Genomic DNA, 26,095 nt, shown 5'->3' on the forward strand with positions numbered 1-26,095 from the left:
TTTTTAAATAAACCAGGAAGGGGAGAACCACCCACCTGGAATTCTTTTCACTGCTGGGGGGGGGGGGGGAGGGCAGACTCCACTCTGAGAAGCAGGAAAGTCTATTCAGGTCAATATTGAAAGTTCACAGACAGGTGACTGCCTGGGAAAGGATGGCTGTAGCCCCAGAGATTACATTGCTTTAGAAACAGCCCCCTCCCAAAGGTAATTAAAGATAGTGCCTCCTTATAATGCAGTACTATAATGAGCAATTAAAATGAAATTAGCGTGTCATAATAAAAAAGATGCATGGCATTCCTAGCCTCTGCAATCTAGAGTCCGTAACTCAGTCACTCACAGAGGGGGCGGTTGGTGTCTGTGAGTGAGCAGGTGGTGTCATTGAGGAGATTGTACGTGTTCGGATCAATTTGGTGAACAGTCTAAGATAACACGGAAATACTTGAGCATCATTCTTTCTTTTGTTTACATTCATTTTGTTTTCAAAATAATTGAATGATCCAAACAGATTTAAGAGGTCAGAGAATTATATAGCAAGGAAACAATGAATCGTCCCGATTCACCAATGTTAATATTTGGCTATATTTGCTTCAAGTCCAGGGTCACCCATCCGAGTTTTTATAGGTTTGACATTGTTATCAGAGATACAATGTAATGTTGCTGTGTTTTCTTTGTCTTGGTAACGTGAAGTAATTGCACATGCACAGGAAATTTAAAAGAAACCTACAGGAAAGTCCTACGCATCCTTTATGAAGCCCCGCCCCCAAGGGCTATACCTCGCAGAACCAGCTTTAGCACACAACAAAAACCAGGATACTGGGTGGAGAGATGGCTCCGTCAGTCAAGTGCTTGCTCTACCAACACAAGGACCTGAGTTCAAGTCCCCGAACCCACATAAAAAGGCCAGGTGTGGCAGTGTGTTGGTGATCTCAGTACTGGACAGGCAGAGAAAGGAGGAACCAGTCAAGCCTTAGAAGTAAGCACAGGTCCCAGTGAGAGAGAGATCCTGTCTCAAAATGCAAGATGGGAAACTTCTGTGGAGTGTCTTCACATGCAGCTGTGCACACACATGCCCTGCACATACATCACACACATGCCCTGCACACACATGAACATGCACCGGGCCATCATAACCCTGCCACAAAAACCTAGAATGCTGATGTTGGCACACATCCATGGAGCTTGCACAGATACCATAAACTTTTTTTTTTCTTGTTTTTTTGAGACACGATTTCTCTGTGTAACAACAGCCCAGGCTGTCCTGGAACTCACTTTGTAGACCAGGCTCTCCTCGAACTCAGAGATCCGCCTGCCTCTCCTCCCAAGTGCTGGGATTAAAGGCATGTGCCGCTATTACCCGCCTTCATAAACTTATTTTAAGGAACACTTTTATGTATGTGTGTACTTCAATGTAATATTATTATATGTAGCTTTATGTCGACACCACAGTAGGGACTTGTGATGGTTAATCTCAATTGTCAACTTGACAAGAGGTAGATTCACTGGAAAATGGGTTTCCAGGCATGCCTGGGGTGGGGGGGTTATATAGGATCAGTTAATAAGGGTGGGAAGACCTACCCACTGGAGGTGGCACCACCCTGTGGGCTGAGATCATGGACTATAGAGGAGAAAGGGAGCTGAACATAGGCATCCATGGATCTCTGCTTCCTGACTGTGCGTGGAATCTAATCAGCTGCTTCAAGCTCTGGCTGCTTTGACTTCCCCACCATGATGGACTGTGAAGCCTCTAACTGTGGCCCAAAACAAAGTTTAAGTTGCTTTTGTCAGAGTATTTTAACACAGCCATGGGGATAGAAGATTGGACAGGACACTAAACTATATCAACACAAAATACCCTCATACAACACCCTTTATGGGAACACTCATCCCTTAAGGGCCCCATCTCTAGCCCCTGGCAAAGTCTGACCTCTTTATAATTTTGTTGTTTCAAAATGATGATGGCCCAAATCTATAATCACAGTACACGGGAGTCTGAGACAGGAAGATCATGAGTTTGAAGCCAGTTTGGGCTGCTCTGAAATTCTGCCTCAACAAATGAAAGAAGGAACAATGTAATGTGTAGCCCTTGGAGACCCGCTTTTTTGTGCAGTATAATTTCCCTGAAGTTCATCTATAATGTTGTATGCCCTTTTTTTGATGAGTTGTATTCCATCAATGACTTCCTCAGTCATTCCCAGGTTGTAGTTATTTTGAATGAAGGTGCTATGCTCATTCACAGCTGTAAGATCCTATGTGAGCATACAAGAAGAAAATTTAGTTTTTCAGGTCTGGACAGTTATGACTCTCACTTTATAAACTATCTAGGCTTCCTATGGAGTCTCCACAGAAGAGGAAAACAATTTGAAAAAGAATAAAGGAAAAATTCTTTCCGCAAAGGACTTGCTGTATACAACATTAATCATGACAGCATGGGATTGGTGAAGGATTGGAGACATAGATCAATAACACACAACAAAGAAAACAGAAACAACCCACCCCATCCCCACAGCACAATATGCTCAAGTGTGCCGGAGCACTTCAGTTGTAAGGGGTAGTCTTTTCAACAACGATGCTGCGGCCACTGAACATCCATCCACACAGAGAGGAGGTAATCAGTTTCAACCTTAAGAACCCACATGAAAACTCACTCACAATGGGTCAATGTAGGGCCAAAGCAACAGCTCCATCTGATAAAATGCTTGTCCTGCAAGTGTAAGGACCTGAATTGAATCCCCCAAAATCTGCATAAAAAACATGGTGTGATGTGTGTCTGTCATCTCAGCGCTGGCAAGGCAGAGGCGGCGCATTCCTGGGGCTTCCTGGCCAGCCGCCTAGTTCACTTGGCAAGTTCAGACTAAGGAGAGACCCTGCCTCAAAAACAAGATGGGGGCTGGTGAGATTGCTCTGTCCTTAAGATTGCTTGCTGCTCTCACAGAGGACCCAAGTTCAGTTCCCAGCACCCACATCAGATGGCTCAAATATCCTCTTCTGGCTTCTCCAGGCAGGCACCTGTACATATATATGCATACTAACACACACACACACACACACACACACACACACACACACACACGATTAAAAATAAATCTTTTAAAACAAAACCCAAGATGGATGGCACTGGAAGAATGTCAAGGTTGTCCCTCCGGTCTCCACACACACACACACACACACACACACACACACACACACACACACACACACACTAGCACACACATGCACACACACTAGCTGGGTCACCCTAAAGCATAAATATAACACGTAGAAAGAGTGGAGTTGCAATCACAGACACAAGGAGAGTCTTTCTGTAGCCCCCTCTCACCCTGCAGCCCGTCCCAGATGACTGAAATTCCGTAGTGGACGGTCATATCTCTGGCTTAAGGAATCATGCAGAAAACTTCTTTGGGGAGAGATACGAAGTGGGCACACTCAATCTTGGGAGGACGCGGAGCATCGAGTCCCCTCCAGCTGGCAGCCACAGGAGGAGCTACGAAGGGAAGTGAAACAGGAAGTGTGTGTGCCATGCACTTGGAGCGGAGAGGGTGAGAGGTCACAGGGAGATGGCATCCCGACGAGCTACACCTGCTTGGCGACACAAGGGGCGCGCTCCTGAAGTCGGTCACCGTTTCAGCACTCTGTGGTGGGGATTTGCTTTTGACCCTCAAACTTTTTGAGAAATGAGTTTATCCTCTCTGCTGGGTGAGGCGACACAGTGGGAGCCAAAGGGTGGTGGTGACGACACTCCCCAAGCTGTGCACGTGTGCCCTGTAATACGAGGAAGGCACGGCACAGAAACCTAAATCGAGCAAGTGTGGGGTCCCATGAGCCCGACAGCTATCAAGGCTTACTGGGTCCATCCAAGGGGAAGGGGATCAGAGTTCCAACTCTGCATGGCGCCTCTCAGCGGGGAGGAAAAGCCACAACAGCTCCCTGGAGAAGAGGGGGAGATAGACCTCATAGTCACTGCTGACCAAGAAATCTCTTCGCGTGAGAGGACGGGAGCCTCCTCGTGCTCCACAAAGCGGCAGACAGCACAGTTGTATCAGGAGGCAGTTGGCCTACAGTCAGCCAAGGACCGCCTACTTCTCAGTATCACCCCGTGAACTAGCCACCGAGTCACACCACGGAGCTGAGGAAATGGTTCAGCTGGTAAAGCGTTTGCCTTGCTATGGTAAGAACCCAAGTTCAATGCCCAGAACCCACATAAACACCTGGGCATAGCGGTGCGTGCATGTCATCCCAGGGACGGCAGGATGGGAGGAGGTGGCAGGCAGGTCCCCGGGCTCACTGACCAGCTAGCCTGGCCTACTTGGCAGAGTTCCAGGCCAGGGAGTGACTTGGTCTCAAACAAAAAGATGGCAAGTCTCCCTGAGGACCAGCCCCCAAGGTTGTCCTCTGATTCCCCCCACCCACACATGTGCACATGTGCATCTGTACACACATGAACATACACTCACACTCAACACTCAAAACCACCACAGCCCATGAGCTGCAGCTTTGTAACACCCTCTCACCCCAAGGGCCAGAACCTCAGGGCCACTGTGACACCTCAGGTAGAGACCCCTTGATCCTGTCACTCAGACGCAACCTCTGGAGGAAACCCACAGCAGTCACGATGACCCTTTCTGCAGCTGGAGGCCACTCTGAACCAACAGCACTTCTGCCGGGTTCCCACTTTGCCCAGGTGGAGGACCCTTCACCAAGGGTTCCCGAAGTCCTAAACGGGTGTGTTGTACAAGCTGCTATTACCAGTGCGCACAAGCTGAACACTGGTATCTTCCTTAGTCTCAACTCCTTCCCTGCCCAGAAATGCCAAGCTTCGTGTCCTAAAGAGCACAGAACTCTTCATGAGGCTGTCGAAGGTCCTGAATGATGGCAGCTCATGAGCTCCGTGGGCGGAGCCAAGGCTCCCAGCTGCAGACAGAACTTGCTGCTGAACTTTGCTAAGGGAACTCATGGCAGGCCGTGACCTCCCCGAGCCTGTGAGCTTGTTTCCTCATTTCTGACATACCGGAGCAGATGGTGAGAGTCTTTGCCTTACAGGGGTGCTGGGAGGGTGGGAAGAGGTAACTCCTGTGAGTGCCCGGCACACCTGGCCCTGAGAGGAGGTCACAGGCCAAATCAAACAGAAAGGAGCTGGTTTCCGGCCTAGTGGGCTCAAAAGGGGCAGTACAGGCCTGGAGGGAGCTCTAGCCTTGCCCCTACACAGTGAGAAAGGGGGGTGAAAAGACTGGGCTGAGGAGGGCATCTTCCACCGTGCTCTGCTCTGTGAGGAAGATGCCCTCACCATCCATGCTCTGAGGGCCAGAGTTGCAGACTTCTGTAATCACCACGACATACACAGCTGAACCCCTAGGGGGCCAGTGGCCTCTTCCGTGAACTGACACATTTGCCCCTTGTCCTCTGGTTTCCCTTCACATGCAATCAGTGCAAGCTGCTGCCTCTGGGTCACCTTTCCCACACATGACCCCACAGGCCTGTCTGACAAACTCTTTTCCAGAACACCACCTCTGCCTGTCTCCTGTTCATCCTCAGCTGGAGACCAGAGACAGGATCCGGCCTCCCTCCTGGCTGTAAAGCCTTCTCCTGCCCACCCCACACTCATGTGCTGACCAGAGCTCCCCAGCTCCTGCTTCTGACCCTCAAATCCTACCTGGTCCTCGAGGCTTGGCTGGACATTAGTTTGCTTGGTGGAAAGGATTTCCAGCCTGGCCACTTCCTCATTCTTCCAATCTAATTTCTTTCCCAAAGACATTTCCTTCACACAGAACCTAGCAAGCTCCACATGAGTGGCTCTGGTATGCACCCCAAGTCAAACCCTAACTCTCCCCTCCGGAACGACACTCAACACCAACTCTACGGCCACACCTGCAGCTCAACTTTAAGGACATCTCAATGGACGACACTCAGTGGTATTCCCCCCCATCTCATCTCTGCCTCCTTCAGTTTTGTGCAAGCTGTGGTCCCCCCAGCCAGGTGGGCCTGAAGTTCCCGAAGTGGTCTGAGCATTCTCTACCTTGAGCTGAGCTCTGCAATTGAGCCACTGCTCAGTACACCTCATCCACGCCAAGCCAAGCCTTCCCTTATTTTATTCAAGATGCTTTAGCTTCTCAACCTTAGGAGCGCTGGGATAGAAAACAAACCATGCTGTGCCACCCCGTGATGACAGTTACTGACCATGCTGTGCCACCCCGTGAGGATCCCTCAGATCCGGACTGAACTATGACATGAATGAAAAAATAAGCCCTGTGTAGACAAGCGGGGTTGTAAGGGTCTCAGAGTCACGAGGCAGCAAGGATGAAAAAAAAAAAAAAGAAAAGAAATCAGGAACGAACCATCTGAAGCAAAGTCCGTTATGTGGAAGCACAGTATGACTACAATATACAGTGTTCTTCCTTCAGCCCAGGATTCAATGGCCGGGCTAGAGCACCAAGGGCCCTTTACCTGCCCAAGGAGCCTATTTGTGTGTGTGTGTGTGTGTGTGTGTGTGTGTGTGTGTGTGTGTGTGTGTGTACTTGTACACGCGGGTGCCCTGGAGCGTGAGCTCCAGGCCATTGTGAGCTGCCCCACGGCTCCATGATGGTGCTAGGACCTGAAGCCTCCCTTCCTAGCACTAGGACTGCAGGAACGTGCTGCTGTGCCTGTTTTTGTACGTGGGTACTGGGGATCTGAACTCACACTCCCGTGGCAGGCACTTTCCCAAATTAGCCATCCCCCAGTCCCATCATCTGCTGTCTCGTGCCTATCAGTGATCGAAACTCCTGGTTGGAGCTGACTTGGAGATGAACTACAAGATGGAGACCAGGTTAAAGCAGGCTCTGTGCCGTCTTTCTAAGCGCGGCAGAGACAATGGCCTGCTGTGCTTCTCCTGGACACATGAGAGGACTGTGTGGGTCAAGTTCCCTTGGGGTGAAAAGTGGGGTCATTGCACCCAACTTCCATTTGCTCCCATCCCTCATCTCTTGGCTGGAAGCAGCCCGTCAAGAGGGAACTATAAACTTCTAGAGCAGGGTTTCTCAAAGGGTGTTCCCCGGGGCCAGCTGCTGCCGCTGCTGCTGCTGTTGCTGCTGCTGGGAACCTCCGTGCCAAGCAATTCTCAGGCTTTCTACAATGAAGTAGGACTCTAGAAATACAGAGGTTTTAAAACAAAATAAATACATTTTAAAAATTAAAGAAAAAAAAAAAAGGAAATAGAGAGGTTTTAGGGGCTGGAGAGATGGCCCAGTGACTAAGAGCACTAACTGCTCTTCCAGAGGACCTCGGTTCAATTCCCAGCACCCACATGGCAGCTCACAATTGTCAGTAACGATTCCAGAGGATCCAAGAGATAAACGTAGGCAAAATACTAATGCACATAAATTAAAATAAATCATTAAAAATTTAGAAACAACACATTTTCTTTGCTGGGTGATTGTAGTGCATGCCAGCACTTGGAGGCAGAGGCTGACAGATCCCGGAGTTCAAGGCCAACTTGGTCTACAGAGCAAGTTCCAGGACAGCCAAGGCTACACAGAGAAACCATGTTTCAAAAAAAAAAAAAAGAGAGAGAGAGGGAGAGAGGGGGGGAAGGGGGAAGGGAGAGGGAGGAAGAGGGGAGAGAGAGAGAGAGAGAGAGAGAGAGAGAGAGAGAGAGAGAGAGAGAGAGAGAAGAGAGAGAGAAGAAATATGGAGGTTATGGTGTGTGTGCGTGTGCACGTGTGTGCCCATGTAAAGCTAGACGTCAATGTGGATGTCTTCCTCAAGTGAGCTCCATCTTAGTTTTTGAGACAGGGTCTCTCAGTGAGCACAGAGCTTGCCAATTGGCTAGCCTGGCTGGCCAGCGAGCTCCAGGAATCCCGCTGTCCCTGCTCCCAGCAGCCCTGTGAATATCGACACATACTGCTCTAACTCATGTTTCATGTGAGCTCTGGGGAACTGAACCCGGACCTTCATGCTTACATAGCAAGTTCTTTACACAGAAATCCGCATCCTCGGGTAATATCGAGACTCACTCTGTTCTGGAAGACAGATGAACTTGAGAAAGACTTGTGTGAATGGGCAATAGGCTTCATGCTTACACTGACTATACCATGCATGAAAAATAAGCCTTGTTACGTTAATAAGCCATTTGGGAGAGTTACTCTGTAAAACGGTGGTTCTGTCCCAGTAAAAACAATAATAGCACTGGCTTCCATCTAAGTGGCTCATCAGGGCCATTACTCAAAAGAGGTTTCTGAGCATCAAAGGCCAGCAGTACAAGCCCCAGGAGCTGGACAGCCAGGGTTATTCTTGTCCTGCCTGGGATGGCCCAGGCAGGAACCCTTCTACCTACTTCATTCATTCATTCATTCATTCATCCATCCATCCATCCATCCATCCATCCATCCATCCATCCATCCATTCATCCATCCACAGCCTGCTTGGTATGTTAACAATGGGTGAAGCGGAAGTCACGGAAAGCCAGGATCAGATATCAGCCAGCTGCTGGTGTTGACACATTCCTGCCGCCCTCCATCTCCTGGCGCCAGTTCAGGTGCCCGCCACTTCTCAGCGGAGAGTGTCTAGCACCTCCATCAAGACTTCAGCTCACAGAGAATGAATGTAGGGGTTGGCAGGTCCGTGGCTCTCACGGGTTAGTTGCTAGAACTGCAAATCCAGCCAGGTCCCAGGCAGGCTCTGTGAGAGGCCTGGGTGTCCATCTGACTGTCAAGTTCAGCTCTGACCAGTCTTGTCTGACTCCGCCACCCTCCTTCCCTTTCTTCCCCGCCTGCACACACTTCGCTCACTCCTGAAGTTCCCCTTCGCATCCTGCTTCCTCATGCCCACTGACTGCTCCTCTCCCGGTGGGACTTAGCACTCTAGATCTCAAGTGCCACCCAATGTGACCTTGGGTTTCATGGAGTCCGTGGGGTTCACCCACTGCACAGTGGTTTGTCTCCTCGGCGATATGGGATTCGTGAAGCTGTGTCCTGTGTCTGGAACACCGTCCACATACCCCCAGCCTTGGAACAAGAATACAAGACACCTATTAAACTGATCTGCCAAATGTTGCCGAATGACGGGCCAGTGACGTACAGAGAGAGAGCCCCAGAAGCACACACCCAGGGGATACTGTGTGTGTATCCCCAAGACCATAGATCTTAGACTTGGCATGAAGATAGAGGGCTCTCATCCGCTGGGACCCAGCATGCTCCAGGTCGCTTCCTCCAAATAGAAATTCTTCCCTTCGCTCCTGCCAGGCTCTGCTCCCTCTGATTATTCAGCCACCGGAAAGACCACTCCCCTTCACTCCCAAAGCTGCCCTATGGACTGCTTGCTGTGTGTGTGTGTGTGTGTGTGTGTGTGTGTGTGTGTGTGTGTGTGTGTGTGTGTGTTGGGGGAGGAGCTTACATGTGTGTGCATGTATGCAGGTTTTTTATTGCTCTCTCTCTCTCTCTCTCTCTCTCTCTTTTTTTTTGAAAGGCAGGGTCTCTGGTTGAACCCTGATTTTGCTAGGCTGGCTGGCCAGTGGGCTCTGGGGATCCACCAGGCTTTTTGTTCTCTGTATCCAAACTCAGGTCTTCATGCTTGTACGGCACTATCTAGCTCAACTCAATCCATAACCACCACCCCCATTGTTTGAACCCAGGCTGGCCTCAAATTCACAATCCTCCTGCCTCAGCCTCTAGAGTGCCAGGATTGCAGATATGAGAGACCACATCTAGATTTCCCAGGGGTGGTTTATGGTATAGTGATTCACATCTAGTCTTTGGCTATTCACCAGACTGAACAGAAATGCATTTCTCACTCCTTCTCACATCACAATGTACAGCCCTCTCGGTCAGGGGCTCAAGAACCTCCTCTTCAGGCAGCCTCTTCCCTAGTCCCATCAAAATCACTGCCAGGCAGAGCCGCAGGGTAGCTGGCCCCGGAGGTTTATGGAATCGGAAACCACCCCAGCCTCCCTCACTTCCCCTCCCATAAAAACCGTGGAGAAGCGGTTGAAGCCTCAGGCAAAGCTATTCAAGCTGCTGGGGGAAGGGGCCACTGGTTAGGGCTCTTCCCAGGCTGTGGCTTGTCAGAAGCTCTGGCAGCGAAGAAGCCATTGGCTGCTTGCTATCTGCTGGTTGTATGTTGTTGGACAGATCATGTGACCTTAGACATCTCGGTTTCCCCATCTGTAAAATGGGGCTAATGAGCGGAGCCTATCGTCCAGGGCTGCTGCCCACGAGGGGACAGAGGGATGCTAGGGGCAGTGCCTGGAGCACAGGAAACATCCCACGTGTCAGTTATCACTTTCTTGCTTTGGAGGCCACCGAGAAGGCAAAGGAGAAGCACGAGACACTCGTGGGAGCCAGATGGTGTAGAGTATCATTCTGAGGCTTCAGTGTGAACCAACAAGAGTTGATCAGACCAGGGTTACTAGAAATCTGTGAGTGGGCCCGGGGAGACGGCCCAGTCCATAAAGTGCTTGCTGGAGAAGGAGTCTGATCCCTGGAATTGACATTTGTAAAAAGCAAGGACTTGGGACTGGAGAGAGGGAGCAGCTTTTAAGAGCAAATCTGGGTCTTCCAGGGAACATAAGTTTAGTTCTCTGCACCCAAGATGGGTGCTTTACTGTGACCTCAGCTCTGGACTCCACAGGCCCCTGGCCTCACACTTATGGACCCACCCCCACCCACCCATCCCCACCCAATGCTAAAAATAAGCCTTTTTTTTTTTTTTTTTTTTTTTTTTTTTTTTAATAGCCAGGTATAGGGTAGGCTTGTAATCCCAGCAGTGGGGAGGTAGAGGCAGAAGGATTCCTGGGAGATGCTGGCCAGCCAGCCAGCCAGCCAGCCAAGCCTAAGTGGTAAGTTTCAGATCAGTGGGAGACATTGTATCAGAAGAGAGAAGAAGGGGAAGGATTGGGGAGGCGGCTCAGGTCAAGTGCTTTCTTTGTTTTGCATGAAGATGAGACCCTCCTAAATGCCGGGTGGATGTTGCAGTCCACCTGTAATTCCAGCTCTGGATCTCAGAGCAAGCGGCCAGCTAGACTAGTCACAGCAGCAAGCTCTAGGTTCCAGGGTCTCAGTGAAATGTGATCAAAGAAGGCTTCCCTTGTCAGCCTCGGCCTCTCTATGCACACGTATTGCACACACATGTGCGTCTACATAGGAGTACACACACCCATGCAAATATGCAATAAAATATCCACACCGCATATATACATATCAAAAAACTTAAAAGGTGTGTGGCAACTGAAAATAACACCCTGACTTCTACATGTATGTGCACACATGTGAGCACATACTTACACACACACACACACACACACACACACACACACACACACACACGCATGAAATCTGTGGGTGGATTCCCACATATACAATGAGTTGGTTCTGTCCTACCAAGGCCAATGGACACACCCAGAGGCAGCTGGGCCCTGGGCTAGCACACTGCTCCCCCAAAGTTAACCACAGAACATTTGGCACTCAGAAACTTTCGGGCACAACCCAAAGTCCCTGAACTCACATTTCTGTCCCCTCTCTCAAAGGGGTGGGGGGTGTCTCCTTGATTCTCCCCCCAGCTGATGTCTCTCTGTCCTTCCTGCCTACTCAGCCCTGGAGCAGTTCCCAGGACCTTGCTGAGCCATGGCCTGGGTGGGAACACCCACACGGGACAGCCTTTAAAAATTAACTCCAGAGGTCTTTAGACGCAGGGAAAGTCACCAGAGAGAAAGGACTCAGAGGACAGGGCGCGACTAGCGGTTTCGAGCACAGCATCAGGCAAGTTTTGACTGCAGACAGAGAAGACATTTATCTTTCTTTCAGAAAAGGATGAGAAATCTTTTTTTTACGCACTTGCCACGGAAAATGCTTGGCTCAGCAAATTCCACAAACCAACGCTATGACAGGACTCCCGTCCCACCGGCCCGAGGGCCTCTCGTCACATCCCTGTGCCCCCAGGTAAGGGAGCTGGGGCTGCTCATGGGGAAAGTGAGGTGGCAGCGTGGCTCTGGGACGTTAGCCAGCATCACTTAGCGGCTCTGCGCCGAAAAGAAAGTCCTTTTCAGACACATGGCTCGGTGCCAGTCCTATCCATTCCTTAGTGTTTTTGAAGGTGAGGGTGAGGGGGGGAAATGCCCAATCTGAACGATGCGACAGTCCAGAGGTTTGTTCGTTCTGGCAAGCAGTGTGCCACCACCCGAGAATGAGCTGGGAACACACGTTCCGCCCCTCGTCCAGCATCCCAGCATCCCAGCACTCGGGAAGCAGAGACAGGAGGCTGGCCACACATGGGAGGGCCAACCTGATCCAGCCTGCACAGTGACTTTCAGGCTAGCCAGGACTACATAGTCAGATCCTGCCTCAGAGAGGGTGGGGGTGGAGCTGGAGAAATGGCCCTGCTGGTCAAGCGCCTACTCCGCCTGGATCTCAAGCGCTCACATAAGCACCACACAGGGTGAGGTGGGAGCAGGTGGGTCCCCAGGGTTTACCCGCTAACCAGCCTAGCCAATCGGTGAGCAGCGGATTCAGTGATAGGCACCGTCTCAAATGACAAGGTGAAGAACATTTGAGGAAAGATATCCCATGTTGGCTTCTGGTTTCCACACATGTGTGGGGAGGGAGGGAGGGAGGGAGGGAGGGAGGGGGAGAGGGAGGGAGGGAGGGGAGGAGGGAGGGAGGAAGGAAGGGAGGGAGGGAGGGAGGGAGGGAGGGAGGGAGGGGAGGAGGGAGGGAGGGAGGGGAGGAGGGAGGGAGGGAGGGAGGAAGGAAGGGAGGGAGGGAGGGGAGGGAGGGAGGGAGGGAGGGGAGGAGGGAGGGAGGGAGGGGAGGAGGGAGGGAGGGAGGGAGGAAGGAAGGGAGGGAGGGAGGGAGGGAGGGAGGGAGGGAGGGGAGGAGGGAGGGAGGGAGGGGAGGAGGGAGGGAGGGAGGGAGGGGAGGAGGGAGGGAGGGAGGGAGGAAGGAAGGACCAATGAGAAGGCTCGGCAGGTAAAGGTGCTTGCCTGCAGCCTGGTAACCTGAGTGGGCACCCCCTTGGTAGAAGGAGAGATCCAACTCCTGAAAGTTGTCCTCCGACCTCCACACAGATGCTGTGGCCACCCCTGCCCCCAACACACTTACACACAAATAAATAAATGTAATTTTTCAAAAATTAAAAAACAAATTCTTAGGGTCCAAGCCTAAGACTTTTAGAATCAAACACCAGGGGGCTGAACTCAGTGACCGTGGGGTCAGATGAGGCTCCAAAGTGACCCCTTCCTTGTGATGCCAAGACAATCATCTCAAGGGCTCTCAAAGCAGGACAGGATGGGTATAACACAAGGAAGCCAAGGGCATCAGTGAAGGCTGCACTGACCTCAGATTTTGGAAGTATGATTAGGGCCTTGGAAAACACTGGCAGGCCTCAGTTTTCCTGTCTGTCAAATGGACAGATATGCGGGGGCTGGAGAGATGGCTCAACAGTTAACAGTACTTGCTGCTCTTGCAGAAGACCCAAGTTTGGTTCCCAGCACCCACACTGGGCAGCTCACAACTGCCTGTAATTTCAGCTCCAGAGGATCTGACATGCTCCCTTGCCCTCCCCACACACACATTAAAAATAAAAACAAATGTTTAAAAAACTAGACAGCTTTCTAAAAACTGCTAATGGCTGGCTTCCAGCCTGGGGAAGGCAGCTCTCTGGAAGAGAGGGTGGACATTCCGGGATTCGGAGGCTCGGGTCCCACTGTCTTCCACAAAGGCTGTTCCTTCTCCTCCAACCCTGGCCCCTTCTGGGAAGGAGCGCACATGATTCCACGGAGAGCCCAGAGACGTGTGAACTAATGCCTTGGTTGACGGCAGGACTGATGTGGAGAGGAAGGAAGTGGCCCACCAAACAAACGGCGTCGACGCCGTGAGAGGAAGCTGGAGAACAAGTGGCTGACGATAGGTGGAAACACAGGAAGTTCTAGAGAGGATGTGCGGGTACTGTTTCATTGCGCCTTCTGAAGGGTGAAAATCGCAGTCCTTTCCTTGATAAACAGCATATTGTTTGGCACGTGGTGACGGTTCTGGGGCCAGAACTTGGTCCTCCTTCAAGCTGCTTCAGGATCCTGCCTCTTCTGAGGGGCGGGGCCTGCTCTTCATGGTCTATGGCACTGGTTAAAACATGAGCGATGGTCTATACTTTACACGCAGTGGAGTGCAGAGCGGCCATCCTAAGGCCCGCTGTGGATACAGGGTGTCTAGATCCTTCGGTCTTCAACTTCAATGCCTAAACTCATGGAAAAAAACTATTACAGATGCTGGAAGAGGGGTGGGGGGACATCAAAAATGTGTACGTGTCCTCTGATCATAACTATACAAGATATAAATGAGCCTGAATATACACAAAGGAAGTACTCAGTGAAAGTGGATGTGTGGCCTGGCCTGCCAAGAATCCCAGCTACTCAGGAGGCTGCCACGGGAGGACCACATAGTCAAGGCCAGCTTGGGCTGCAGAGCAGTCCCAAGATGACTTGCACAACTTACTGGTACTCCATTTCAACAGTAAGGAGACCGTGGGGGGGGGGGGGGGAGATGGCTCAGTGGATAAAGACACTAGAGAACAGGCTGATGTGAGTTCAATTCCCAGGACTCACACAGTGGAGAGAACTGTCCTCTAACCTACACATGCCGCGCGCGCTCACACACACACACACACACACACACACACACACACACACAGAAATAAAAATGTAAGGCTGGTGGAGTTGCTCACTGGCCCTGTGCTGGCTTGCTAAGCTCCCAGGAAGCCCTGTGTCCAATCCCCAGTACCACAAAGAAAACAAAAAGCAGGTCTGTCGGGCTGTAGGTTCATCACCTTTTCCTTTTTTTACATAATGTGGTAGGCACTGATTTGATATTTAAAATGTTTAAATAAAGCCAGGTGTGGTGGAGCACACCTTGGATCCCAGCACTTGGGAGAGAGAGGCAGAGAGACTTCTATGAGTTCAGGGCCAGCCTGGTCTACCTAGTGAGTTCCAGGGCAGTTACAGTAATGAGACCCAGGCTCACACAAACAAAACAAATTAAACACATGATAACTATACCAAGAATTATGGGCTCAAAGTTCATGACCCTACCCCGAAATTCCAAGGTTGAAATCTAAGATCATGAGGTCCGGAGGTGAGTCTTTGGGAGGACATGACGCTAAGGAGGTAAATCCTCGTGGATGGGGTCAGAGAGCTAAGGCTGCCACACAGGACCGCAGCGAAAGCCAACAGCCCACCACCAATCCAAACCGTGCTGTGCAGGCACCCCGACCTCAGAGTCCCCACCCACCCTCCAAAATGATAAGAAGCAAGCAGCTGGTTCATAAGCTCCTGCGTCTGTCTACACTGCTGGCAGAGTGAGCCGCGTGGAGTGAAGCTTCCGGGATTCACTCATGTCCCCGAGAGTGTAACCTGCAAAACGCGGTGTTCTGCAGGGTTGAGAACGGTGAGGGAGAGGGCTATAACTCGTGTGACAACCAGTTCCCCCGAGACACCAGAGCCTGAGTCTGGGCTATGGAAGTGGGTGCAGACTCCCAGGCACAGGGGCAGGTGGATCCAGACGGTGGGGCGGAGTGGGGGGGGAGGGAGGGGAGCGAAGAGCTAAAGAAGTTGTCCACCTGTGGAACTGTCCAACTTCTGAAGCAACTGCTAAGGCCCGGGCTCCTGACCAGGACCCACGGTGGGTGGAGAAGAGGGGGACAAGATGGTCACCTATCAGCAGGATGTGTGAGCTCGAGGCTTCCAGAACTGTCTTCGGACCTTAGCCAGCTTCGAGGGGACAGTAAGCGGTGGAAGGGCATGCCCCATTTCCCCATCTCTCAGGGCTCAGGCTGTGAGGGAAGAGCCGGACAGTGGGAGCCTTTGGTTCACCACGAGCTGGGGTGTCGGGCGCCTCCTCCAGCCTTCTGACTCACCCAAGAATCCCACAAATATGATTATTCTCCACTCGTTAGTTCCTCTCATCATAGCAAATGTAAATAACTGGGTACAACGGTGCCCACCTGGAATCCCAGCACCTGGGAGCCCCTATGGGTGTGGGGGGTGGTTAGTAAATGTTCCATGAGATGCAAGTCTGTCTCCATGGGCATGCGCCAACCAGCCTTCTCGTCCTTAGCCCTAACTTCAAGAGACCCAACTGTTTATCTCTCTTTCTCTTCGGTGTAGAAAAGACTCTGCTGACCAAGTCTGGTGATGTCAGGGAAGAGCCCCAGAGGAACTTCAGCAGCGCTTCCCAGTCAGGCGGCTTCAGTCACCCTGGCTCAAGTTACCACTACCTGGTGTGTGCCGGGCTTACGGGATTGCTCTCAGCACCTGGTGTGTGCTGGCCGGGCTTACGGGATCGCTCTTCCTAGTCTCCCATCTTAATGTCCCTTTCTCTCTGTTCACTACTGTCTCTGCAGACAATGCACATGGACAACTGAGAGGCAGGGAAAACACTCGATGGAGTTACCTGCTAATGGCAGATCACCGACCATCGGGAAATCAGAGGTTGACAGGTGGACAAAGGATGAAGAGGCCTCATTGTTATCTCCAGTCCTGTCCTGTCCTGTCCCCAAAACCTAACTGCCAAGCCTCAGGGCTGTGTGACCCTCAGGGAGGGGAAGCCTTTGCCCCAGGGGCTCCTGGCAGCCTGAGGATATTCAAAGGCCCAGTTTGGCAGCCAGGCACCTGTTGTTCTAAGAGGAAAGGAAGTCCACGGTTTATGTTTTTATCAGAATTCAGGGATTTTTTTTTTTCCCCTAGTGAGGTCAGCCATGTGCTTTCAGAAGCAATAATGGGAGCAGAACAAGCTTGGGAGTGATTTAAACCTGATCCCCCTGCACAGACCACTGCTCGCGCAAGCAGGTGCTCTCATTCACAGCTCCCATCCTCTCCAGTTACATGGCAAAGGGCTCCCGACTCCCAGATGCTGAAGCAGCCAGCGTTCACAGAGAGCCACTGTGAGGAGTGCAGGGCAGGAGAGGGGACATCCTGACCCCACAGCAGACTGAAGTGAGGAAGCTTTCAAGGGCAAGGCCAACCAGACTTGACTCACAGATCAACACCTAGAAACACATTACAGGCCTGCTGGGCGGTGGTGGCGCATGCCTTTAATCCCAACACTCGGGAGACAGAGGAGCTGTGGGATGTTCTGTATGTTAAATGTGTTGCTCTGATTGGGTTAATAAATAAAACACTGATTGGCCAGTAGCCAGGCAGGAAGTATAGGCGGGGGACAAGGAGAGAGGAGAAATCTGGGATGTGGAAGGCTGGGGCAGATGAGGTAGAGAGACGCTGCCAGCCGCCGCCATGAGAAGATGTTAAGATATCGGTAAGCCACGAGCCACGTGGCAACTTATAGATTAATAGAAATGGGTTAATTTAAGATATAAGAACAGTTAAAAAGAAGCCTGCCATGGCCATACAGTTTGTAAGCAATATAAGTCTCTGTGTGTTTACTTGGTTGGGTCTGAGTGGCTGTGGGACTGGCAGGTGAGAGGGATTTGTCCTGACTGTGGGCAAGGCAGGAAAACTCTAGCTACACAGAGGCAAGTGGATCTCTGTGAGTTTGAGGCCAGCCTGGTCTACAAAGTGAGTTCCAGAATAACAAGGGCTGTTACACAGAGAAACCCTGTCTTGGAAAACCAAAAAGAAAAGAAAAAGAAACACATTACACACCAGAACAGAAAGATAGATGTACCCAAGGCTCACACCAGCTGCCAGGGAAGCCACGCTGCTTCCATTTTTTTTTTTTTTTAAACTCTGTCAATACCAAGCATTTCATTACATTCCCAGATGGCTTACTGGTGATCAGAAGATAAAAAGAACCCACACATTCATAGACTCGTAAATGGATAAACAAAATGTGGTATATCCTTTCAGTGGATTACTATTTGGTCATAAACAAGTGAATAAAGTGTTGATACAGGCTACAGCAGAGATGAAACTTGAGACACTATACCACACAAAAGAAGCTGATCACATGTCTACTTGTGATAGAGAAAGAGTTGGGGAAGGGAGCAATGGGGAGATATTGCCAATGGGTTATGAAATGCCATCAATTGAGACAGTGGTAACAGCTGCACAGCCTTTCAAATGTACTGAAAACCACTTCACTGTATCCATTAAAAGGATGAATTTTGTAGCATGCAAATCTCAATAAACTTATTATTTAAAAACTGGCTTGTAGCTTTTCTAAATGCAAACTAGTCTCCTGTTTTTGGGTACAGTGTATATGGATCCCATTTAGTCTATATTAATAATTCAAGGAAGTAGTTTTGATTATCAGCCAATGGGTACCACTGGTTATGAGTAAAACCATGTGTGGCCCCGCCTATAAGTACTTCTCAGTATCTACCCCACTTCCACAGTGTCCTGTGTTTCTCCCTGCCCTGTCTGTGTGCAGCAAAGACCAGCTCCCACCCCCCCACCCCACCCCCACCCGCAGCTCAGGCAGACAGGCCCAGGCATGCTCAGACAGTTGCAGGCACCTGGCTGGGCCCCTCGGCCTGAGAAGACTGACTTTTTATCTTCACTGGCCATTTGAGAGGAAGAATTGTTGGCTATGTTTAAATTTCCCCTCTGGAACCTAAGCTTATGTGGGGAAAAGAGACACATTTGGATCCTTTAAAATATCGTCAGCCAGGCACAGTGGTCTGTCCACTCCTTTAATCCCAGCCTTGGGGAGACAAAGGTAGGCGGTCTCTATGAGTTTGAGGCCAGACTGGTTCACAGTGAGTTCCAGGACAGCCAGGACTACATAGTGAGACCCTGTTTGAAAAAACAAACAAAAACATACATATACACATATATGTGTGTTTGTATGCATATAGTGTTGCTGCTTATTATGCATTTTTAAAAATCCGTTGGGTGGGGGTGTAACTCATTTGGTAGAGTGCTTGCCTGGCACACCTAAGGCACTGAGCCTGATCCCCAAGTCCTGAAAACAGGATGGTGCACACCTGTAACTCAGGAAGAGGCAGGAGGATCAGAAGTTCAAAGTCATCCTTAATGACATAATGAATTCGAAATCAGTCTGGGCTACGGGACCACATGAGGCCCTGTATCAAACAAACAAACATCTCTTGGGCACTTGCTAAGTGCCTAGCCCTGTCTAGATGCTAGAATGGCACAGAGAACAAGCTTGGGTGGCGGTGACTTTATAGCACATGAGGTGAAAGGTGACCCCTGGTGGCAGGAGGATGGTGAGGAGGATGAAGGGGTTGGGAACAGTTTTAAGTAATGTGGCCGCTGAGAACGGAGGCAAAGAGGAGAGGGAGGGAGCACGCTACGAAGAGGAACGTTCTAGGGGAAGAACAGAACCAGCAGGGAGGCCTGAGACAGAGTGTGCCAAGGGACTTCGGGAACACGAGATGGGGCTCAGTGGTTAGCTCCTGCTGCCCTTGCAGAGGACCTGAGCTCAGGTTCCCGGTAGCCATGCTGGGTGGCTCATAACTGTTCAAACTTCCGCTCTCGGGGGCTTGACGCCCTCTTCTGGCCTCTTCAGAGACCAGCACACATGTGGCATAGACTCACGCAGACATATACACATCCATGTATAAAAATGTAAAGACTGGGCTGGAGAGTTGGCTCAGTGGTTAAGGGCTCAGTGGCTGCTCTTCAAGAGGACCCAGGTTCAATTCCCAGCACCCACGTGGCAGCGCACAGCAGTCTGTAACTCCAGGTCTAGGGGATGCAATGCCCTCATACAGACATGAATGCAGATAAAACACCAATGCACATAAAATTAAATTAAATTAAATCTTTTAAAAAAAAATTGAAAGATTAGCATGACTGGTTGGCTGTGGTGGTGGTGCACACCTTTAAACCCAAGGCAGGTTTCTGTGAGTTTGAGGCCAGTCTGGTCTACATACTGAGCTCCAGGCCAGCCACAGCTACAAAATTATGTCTTAAAAGGAAAAAATACATAAAAATAAAATAAAAATAAAAGCCAGTGAGGGAACAGAGGCCAAAGGGCCATGGAGTAGTGAGCTCAAATAGAGTGGCGAGATTCAGACCTCTACTCTCCACCTCAAATGAGGGAGGAAAAACTATTAGGATCCATCACTACGACACTCTCTGGGGCTTGTCCTGTAAGTTTAGGTCAGGGCCTCTCACCAATCCTGGAGCTCAGTGTTTACCACCAGGCTGGCTGGCAAGCCGTGGAGATGCTGCATCTGCCCACCTCTGCCCGGCCCCCACCTCCGCCCGGCCCAGCACGGCATTCCAGATGTAAGGCTCGCCTGGTTTTGTGTAAGGACTGGGACTCGGGTCTCCATAATTGTACAGCAAGCACTCTGCCCACTGTGCTGCCCAGCCCTGGTGTGTGTGTGTGTGTGTGTGTGTTGTTTTTGAGACATGGTCTCACCATGTAATTCTGATAGTGCACTCACTCTATAGACCATGCTGCCCCCTCCCCCCAGGCAGAGCTCCCCCTGCCTCTGCCGGGACTAAAGGCTGTACCACAGGCAGCGCCCCCTCGCTGCCCCACCATTCCGACACCATCCTTCTTCCAATGTCTGTAAAACCTGGATTCATTTTCTCCTTGGCAAATAGACACAGAATTCATCTTGTCCCTAGGCAGGAAACTCCAAGGGGAGTCTCTGTCTCTGGGGTCACCTGACCTCTTCCTGCCCCAGGATCCAAGGAAGCGGGCACAGCAGGGACCTCCATGCCCGGCTTCCTGGCCAGGTGGGAAGAACACGTTTTTCAAAGTGCCACTGCTGGGCTTGGGCTATTCAGAACCAAGATCTACGGGAGACAGAGGCGACTCCAGGGAGGGAAAGACTGTGAGAGCAGAGGACCGAGACATCTGCTGAGATTGAGTCTTCTCCGTGAATCCGCATCTGCGAAATCTCTCCACACACCGTCCTCTAAAGACCTGAACAGTGACAACAAGTTGACACACCGATGCAGACAGGGAGGTGGGGGGAGGGGCTGTTCTCACAAGGCTCCACTCCCAGGTAGAGAGCTACGGGAATCAATGGCTGCCGAGAGAGGAAGAATTGTTCTTTTTCAGGCATGAGCCCCTGGTAGGTTATCTAATGCCAAGCAGTCGGGCCCCAAACACAAATGAGCACCTCTAAATGAATTCAGCAGCTGCACTATAAATGTGTGGGGGTAACAATAATTAAAGAATAAGGGAACATGAATTTGAGGAGGGGAAACATGGAGGGAGCTGGAGGAGAGGGAATGATGTAAATACAGTGCTTCATGTGAAATGTTTATTATTTATTTACTTATCAATTTATTGGTGTTTGAGACAGGGTTTCTCTGTGTAGCTCTGGCTGTCCTGGAACTCGCTCTGTGGACCAGGCTGACCTTGAACTTACAGAGATCCGTCTGACTCTGCCTTCCAAAGGCTGGGATTAAAGGCGTGTGCCACCACCATCTGGCTGCAATTCTTCATAAATAAATTTAAAAGAAACAAACTTTGGCAGCAGGGAAATGGCTCAGTGAGTAATGTGCTTGCAATATAAATATGAGGCTACGCAGGGTGGCCTACCTGGGATCCTGGAGCTAAGGAAGAAAAGACAGGGGATCGATCCCCAGAGCAAGAGCCAAATTAGCAAGCTCTTGAGAGACCTGCTTCGGTATAAATGGTGGAGAGTGACTGAAGGAAGATATCAATGTCAATCCCTTTCTTCCACACGCGCACACACGTGCATGCATTCACATCACACAGACATACACATAAAAGAGACACTGTTCGTGTCCCCCCCCCAACTGATTTTGGAAAAAAAAAATTCCAAATAGAATTTCCAATTCTGATCTTTCAAACTTAAAATTAGTTTAATTGTCTAACTATCAACCCGGGCAAAACCCAAACCGCCAACTAACATCCTGATTGATGGTTGGGGCTCCTTGCATTCCAGGCTAATGACTCTGTAATTATAAATTCCAGTCCTCTCAAGAAGAGCCTGACACTCTAGGATCCAGGCCAGTGGCCTTGACACTCAAGGCAGGGAGCTGGCTATGTCTGTCACTCAGCAAGTGGGGTGGTGTAGGTAGCACAGATATGCAGCCAGAGGACAGAAAGCCACGGCATAGGGTCCTTGTCCCACCCTGGTTAGGGAACCGAGACCCCCCCTGTGGGACCAGCACCATCTGCTTGTCTTGTTTTCTCAACACCTGCAGATAAATAATACACACTCGTTATAAGGCCAAGGAGAAGACCAGCTGTGTAGACTGGGGTGTCCGTAAGGGGTGCTAACCAGGCCACGGAAGGCAATGTTGTTAGGTAAGGGACAAGACGTTATGCAAGAGTTGAAGTCCAGGGGGGATGTTGGGGAACCCCGAGTGTGTCGAGTGAGTGGCATGGGAAGCTGCTGAACGAAGGCATTGGGTGGAAGTTGAGACTGGTCTAAAGGGGTAGGTCAGACAGAGAAGGCCTTCAGAACTGGGGGGCGGGGGGGGGGGGATCTTACAGTTGGTGTGAAAAGCAAAAGGAGCCACCATAGATTTCCTAAAAGACGAAGGACTGGGAAGGTGGAACTGACCCCTAATGGGCAAGGTCAAGCTCGATGGAGGGAGCAGCCAGGGTGCTCTCACCCAGACTTCTGTCCTCGGTGGAGGCAAGTCTGGCTTCCGGCCCGTCCTCAGTCCCAAACTCTCTGTTGATAGACCACCTGTATTTGTGTCTAATCCAGCTCTGCTGGGCAGTGCATGGCACTCAGACTCCGGGGCCACAGCCCCAGTTCCCTGATGCCGTCCCTCCCCTTTCAGACTGTCCCTTCTCCCTGGCTTCACAAGTCCTCAGGGGCTACAACTGGGCCTGCATGCCAATTCCCTGGCTATTTTTAAAAATCATTTACTTTTTATAAATATATGTCTACGCTTGTGCGTGGGCCTGAGTGTGTTTAACGGCACCGTGTGTATGCAGCAGCCCATGGAGACCAGAGGAGGGTGCCAGGTCCCCTGGGACTGGACTTGCAGGTGATGGTGTACTGTCCCATGGGTACGGAGAACCGAACCGGGGCCCTGGCGCAAGAGCAGCGCACACGTGCTCTTAACAGCCCTCTCGTCAGCGCTTCCCTCGCTGTTTCCACCTCGATGTCCTAGCATTTGCTCATGTTGTTTCCCTGAGGTATGACTGCACACCCAGACTTAGACATAGTTAATGTATACACTCAATGCCTGTGGCCGTGTGGACATATACACCCACGACACTATCACCACAATGGGGGGAGGGGGGCAAGAAGTCCATCTAAAATCTTCAAAAGTTTGTGTTCCTTTGCTTTTTCCTTATAACATACAATGATAAATTTACCTTCTTCTTTTTTTTTTTTTTTAAGATTTATTTATTTATTATGTATACAGTGTTCTGTTCGCATGTATCCTTGCAGGCCAGAAGAGGGAGCCAGATCTCATTACAGATGGTTGTGAGCCACCATATGGGTGCTTGGAATTAAACTCAGGACCTCTGGAAGAACAGTCAGTGCTCTTAACCTGAGCCATCTCTCCAGCCCCTTACCTTCTTAACACAGTTCCAAAAGTTACTATTGCATGCGTGTGTGTGTGTGTGTGTGTGTGTGTGTGTGTGTGTGTGTGTGTGTAAGTGCAGGTGCGTGCATGCCATGGCTCGTGTCTAGAGGTCAGAGGACAACTTGATTCTCTCCTTCCATCTTGTTCTCAGGTGGGGTCACTTCTTGTCTCTGCTACTTCAGGCTGGCTGGCCTACGAGCTTGTGGGCAGTTCTCCGGCTCTCAGCCTCCCCTCTTACACAGCAGTATTGGGATGGCAGTTGTATAGCCCTGCGTCTGTTTTTTCACGGTCTTAAGAGATCGAATCCAGGGCACTGGGCACGCACAGCAAGCCCCTTCACCGGCTGAGCCACCTCACCAGCCCTTACCACGTTTGTCGTTAACAACACACTGTTAACTACCAGTACGATGTGGTACACCAGATGTCCACAACTTCTCGCCTTGTGTGACCGAAACTTAGAACCATTAACTAACATCTCCCCATAGCCTCCTCTCCTTACCCCCTTGGCCATAATCATCTTCCACATCATGCTCCAACTTCAACTGTTTTAGTGTCCTCCTAAGCAGAATCATGCACCAGCGCTTGTCTCTCGGAGGCTAGTTTATTGCTTGTAATGCTTCCCGGGTTGATCTGAGTGGTTGAAAAGTAACAGCTCCCTCGTTCTAAGGCTGACGATAGTCCTGTATGTACACATCTTGTTTTCTGCGTCCACTCCTCTAGGGATGGACACCTGCACTGTTTCCACACCTTGGCTCTTGTGCCTAAGGCTGCAAAGCACATGAGAGCATGTATGTTTCTGAGATTCTCACTGGAATATTCTTTGGGATAGATACCCCATAGTGAGACTTCTGGGTAACATAGTAATTGTTTAATTTTTAGGGTTTAAAAACACCTATTTAATCCATGTGTCTATGTAAGCTTATGCCCACCACATGCATTCAGATCCATGCAGAGATCAAAGGGCACCGGATGTGCCGGCTACAGTTGCAGGAGGCTGTGAGCTGACACGTGGGTGCTGGGAACTGAATTCAAGGGTTCTGCTCGAGCAACAAGTGCTCCTGACTGCCAGGCCATCTCTGAAGTCCTAGTTGTTCTTTCTCTTTACAGTTCTTTATTTTGTGTATGAGGAGGGAAATGGGTGTGGAGGTCAGAGGGCACCTTTGCAGGAATCTGCCTCCTTCTACCACGCATGTCTGGAGGATCAAACCCAGGTCATCAGGTTTGGCAACAAGTGTCTTTATCCACTGAGCCATCTTGCCAGCCCAAAGTTTAGTTGAATGAGTGCCATATTGTTTACTACGGTAGCTACACCTCCACGCTGTGTACCAGCTCTTCCCCGCCAGGCAGTCCCAGATTACTGGGACCAGCAGGACATCAGGAGGACTGCAGAGGTGGAAGAAAAGACTGTCTAACTGTGAAGGTAGGTAGGTACCTGAGCAGAAACAGAGATAAAAAGAAAAGTGTGAATGCATGTATCTGCTCTGCAAAACATCTAAGCCCATAATGCAGACGCACGATAAACCCTGATCCCCTGCCGTTGAGAGATGGGTATCCTGCTTACTCAGATGCCCTGGTTAGCTGAGAGTGGCCAGAGAGACAAGAACACATGCCTGGCCTTGGGGGGAACTCCACCCTGGTCTTGAATGTGCTCTGGAGTTTATATTAAGCACCTTCCCTGCAACGTACAGGGGAGTCGAACCTGTGGCTCAGGCACCTCCTGCAGCTAAACATAGCTATGAAAAGGGCCCAAGACAAAATCATAAACTTAGGTAAAACACTGAGATTCTTAGAAAAAAAAAAAAATGCAACTCAATTGCAACGTTCTGAAGCGTGAATTTTCTAAGTGACCCCGTGACAAATGTCAAATGATTGACATCTCTGAATCGGAATCACAATGGTCTAAGGGCACCTGTCATTCCCACTAGCTACTTTTCTATCACTGGCTCTCTAGTTCCTTCAGGTAAGAGCTGATGGTGGTGGAGGGGAAGCGTGGCAGCTGGAACAGGATACTGAGAGCTTACATCTTACTGTAAGCATGAAGCAGAGGAGCACCAGAGAACTCAAAGCCCACCCACCCCAAATGACAGTGACATACTTCCTCCAGGAAGGCCACAGTACCTAAACCTACCCAAACAGTGCCACCAACTGGGAACCAAGTATTCAGATGCCCGTGACTGTGCAAGGATAGTTTTTATTCACCACCACATCCCACTCCTTGCCGCCCCAGCCTCTTGACCACATTATAATGCAAAGTACATTTGGTCCACCTTCAAAAGTCCCTGTAGTCTTTCACAGTCTGAATACTGTTTAAAAGCCCAAATTCTCTTCTGCAATTCAAGGTAATCTCTTAATTGTAACCCCCTTGGAAAAGCATTATATTCCTAATACACAGTGGCACTGAATTTACATTACCATTCCAAAGGGGAGCATCGTGAGGAAATACTGGGCCAAAGCAAGATCGGAAACCCAGCAAGGCAAACGTCAAATCCTCCGGCTCCAGGTCCAGTGCCAATCAGCTTAGATGGCTCTGGCCTTCCAGCTTTGCAGCCTGTAACTTGCAATCTCTCTCTTTGGCTGGTTCTTCTCCTTGTGTGCAGTTCTTCTTCACAAATATCTCAGTACTCTGACATCTCCAACATCTCGGGGCCTCCAACACAACCCAGGATTCACTTCCACAGC

At 50.3% G+C, this 26,095-nt stretch overlaps 1 protein-coding gene across 2 annotated transcripts in view; it reads right to left on the minus strand.

Annotated features, from left to right (window-relative positions):
- Tcf7l1 (transcription factor 7 like 1) overlaps nucleotides 1-26,095 on the minus strand; it is a 165,515-nt gene that overhangs the window by 109,514 nt on the left and 29,906 nt on the right. The gene's annotated exons all lie outside the window — the stretch shown is intronic.

The sequence above is a fragment of the Peromyscus maniculatus genome, chromosome 3 (assembly GCF_049852395.1).
Source record: "Peromyscus maniculatus bairdii isolate BWxNUB_F1_BW_parent chromosome 3, HU_Pman_BW_mat_3.1, whole genome shotgun sequence".
Taxonomy (NCBI): domain Eukaryota; kingdom Metazoa; phylum Chordata; class Mammalia; order Rodentia; family Cricetidae; genus Peromyscus; species Peromyscus maniculatus.